Source organism: Mastomys coucha, unplaced genomic scaffold (genome assembly GCF_008632895.1).
Source record: "Mastomys coucha isolate ucsf_1 unplaced genomic scaffold, UCSF_Mcou_1 pScaffold14, whole genome shotgun sequence".
In the NCBI taxonomy this organism is placed as follows: Eukaryota; Metazoa; Chordata; class Mammalia; order Rodentia; family Muridae; genus Mastomys; species Mastomys coucha.
The window spans coordinates 3,643,712-3,647,151 of NW_022196896.1; the positions used below are offsets into that span (position 1 = coordinate 3,643,712).

General features: G+C 37.2%; 1 pseudogene; it reads left to right on the forward strand.

Annotated features, from left to right (window-relative positions):
• The first annotated feature begins 2,816 nt into the window (after positions 1-2,816).
• On the forward strand, positions 2,817-3,016 carry LOC116089697 (annotated as a pseudogene).
• Positions 3,017-3,440: the final 424 nt, after the last annotated feature.

Here is a 3,440-nt window from a genome sequence, read left to right on the forward strand (position 1 = left end):
ATGGGTAGGCACAAATTCCTTACCCTATCAATGATGTTACATTGTGCTTGCAGCCAGGAGCCTACATAGCAGCCATCTGAGAGGCTTTACCTAGCAGCTGACTGAGACAGATGCAGATACCCCCAGACAAACATTGGATGGGGGTCAAGGACTCCTTTGGAAGAGTTAAAGGAAGGATTGAAGGCTCTCAAGGAGATGACAATCCTATAGGAAGACCAATAGTGTCAACTAACCTGGATCCCTGGGAGCTCCCAGGAACGGAACCACCAATCAAAGAGCATACATGGGCTGGTCTGTGGTCCCTGACACATATATAGCAGAATGCTACCTTGTGTGGCCTCAGTGGGAGAGGATGTGCTTAACCCTGCTGAGATCTGATGCAGCAGGGTTGGGGGATGCAGGGATCTGCTGTCTCAGAGTCAAAGTGGAGGTGGCATGGAGGGAGGAACTCTGCAAGGGGGTACCGGGAGGGGGACAACATTTGGGATGTAAATAAATAAATACATACATAAATAAATAAATAATAAAAAAGTGCCACATGATCCACTCTTAGACATACACCTGACAGACTCTGAGTCAACATTCTACAACTATATTAGCACATCTATTTTTATTACTGAAGCATTCACAATAGCTAGGGGATGAAACCAGCCTAGATGCCCCATCCACAAGTAAATGGAGAGAGAAGATGTACACACAACAGAATTGTATTCATTAGGAAAAATAAAATCATGACATTTACAAGAAAATGGGCAGAACTGGAAGTCATTATGTTAAGAGAGAAAAACAGACTAAGAATGATAAATACTTCATGCATTATATCAGATATGGGACCTACATTTAATGTAATTTGTATAAATATGGTTGTGAATGTGTATTTGATCATGAAAGGGGTCATAAGAATAGATGTGATGGTTAATATTGACTGACAACTTGGCAGGATACAAAATCACCACGAAAACAAAGCTCTAGGCAGGCCCATGAAGGGTATTCTTTCTGGATTATGGTAATTAAGGTAGAAAGACAAGTTCTAAATTGGGGTGTCATCATCCTGTGGGCTGGGGTCATAAGGAGGAGAAAGGAGCTGGGGGTAGCATTCCTTAGTCTACTTCCTTACTGTGGATGCCATGTGACCACCTCCTGTTCCAGCCACGATGAACTGTATCCCCTGGAACAGTAAGCTCAAACAAACACTTACTTTTTAAAGTTGCTTTTGTGAAGCATTTTGTCACAGCAATGAGACAAAAAGTTAATACAAGAAAGGAGGAAACCTTAATAGCTGAGATCTTGCAGAGCAGGATACTTGTGACATGAAAATAGAAAGTAGGGAAACCAGTACAACCAGTGAGAGTAATTACTGAGCATTAATACCTGTTATTTTGTTCTATTGTTGGTTTAGACCTTTTGGTTACCTATTCTGGAATTATTTCTCATTTCCTCTTAGGTATAATTTAACTTCTTCAGATGAATCTTTCTTTCCAGTATCTTTCAAGAGCTGGATTTGTGAATAAAATATGTTTTATCACTAATTTCTTTCTTTCTTTCTTTCTTTCTTTCTTTCTTTCTTTCTTTCTTTCTTTCTTTCTTTTTTTGACTATAATTGGTAGTTTTCCTGTGTATAGATTGTCATTTGTGGCTCTTCAGAGCTTGTAGAACATACATCCAGGTCTTTCTGGCTTTCAAAGTCTCTACTGAGAAATCAAATGTTAATCTAATGACCCTGTCTTTATGTGTGATTTGGTCTTTTTGTCTTGCAGCTTTTAGCATCATTTGTTTGTTCTGTATAGTCAGTGTTTTGAATATTATGTGCCAGACAGTTGCTTTTCTGGTCCTATCTATTTGCTGTTCTATATGCCTCTTTTACCTCAATAGATATCTCTTTCTGTAGACTTTGGAAATCTATGATTTCGAGAAAAATACTTTCTATGCCTTTGACTTGGGTTTCTTCTTCTTCTTCTATACCTAGTATTTATAAGTTTGGCCTTTTCATAGTGTCCCAGGTGTCCAGAATATTTTGTGAATAGATTATTTAATGGTTAACATTTTCTTTGACTGAGATATTAATTTCTTCTACCTTGTCTTCTAGACCTGGAATTTTCTTTTCTACTTTATCCAATCTGTCAGTGAGGCTTTTTATCTGAATGTTTAGTTTGACTTCTTGAGCTTTTCACCTTAAGTTTTATTTCAGTTTGTTTTTCTTTAGCAGTTTTATTTCTTTGTTAAATTCTATTTTCATACCGTGAATGTTTTTCAATATTTCATTTAACTATTTGTACTTTCCCGGTCTTCATTGAGGCATTTATTTATATCTTCTTTGAGGTTTGAAGCCCTTGTCTTCTGCCTCAGTTAAATTGATTTCCTCAGGGAATGTTACAAAAGAATATTGGCTTCTGAAATGGCCAATTGTTTTAGTTGCTTATGTTTTGTGATAGAATTGAGGAATCTGAATTTATGAAATTTATGGTGTAGTTATCTGATCATACCTTTTGTGGGTTTTCAAATCTTTGTTGTTACTCCAGTCTATCAAGCTGTGGATCAGTTTGATACTCTTTGGTTCTCAGCCTGGAGCCATTCTGGTAAACCAGGTTTGGGGACCCAGTGGTTAGTTGTCTGTCTTAAGTTATATTGAGCTCTGGGCTGAGACTCCAAGCAGTCCCAGATCAGCACAGTGGTGAGGTGTGGATAATTAGAGGGTAAAAGTGGCCAGAAGAAAGTCTAATGACACACATGTCTAAAAATGTCATAACAAAATAACTTACGTTATATGGTAACCTAAAATTAAATTAAAAATCTGCCCGCCTCACCCCAAAACCTTTATGACTATACTTTCAGAGAAAATGTCAGTGTTTGTTATTGGTGAAGTTTCTCTCTGAGTCTGTAGAGTCAAGGAAAACATGGAGTAGTCCAGCGTTCTCTCCTCAACGTGAAGTTGGCTACTGGTATTGCTTTGCTGCAACTTCTATTTTCCATTGATTATCATTATTCTCTTCCTTTGGGACAGAACACAGTCTGAATGGGTTTCTATTTGAGAAAAAGAAAAAGACAGTCAAAATAAATGTTTCCACGAACTAACTTTACAAGCAAACATACATACAAACTAAAATTAAAGGAATATGATACCCCACACAATGGAAATCAAAGAGAACAATAGTAGCCATACCACAAAAACATTGTCCTTAGATTAAAAATAGAAAAAAAAATCATTATATAATGATAAAGGGACAACTTATACAACAATTGTAAATATACATGCATCCAATGTCAAATAAAACAGTCATGAAGTGATCTGAAGGGAGCAATGGATACTTGATAATGTCACTTGCAGAATATCTTGATAAACCAAAGTTACAAATAACGAACTGAGCTGAAAACTCTGTAGAATTGTAGAACTCAAGAAAAGAAAACAGCCAGGCAGTGGTGGCGCACACCTTTAATCCCAG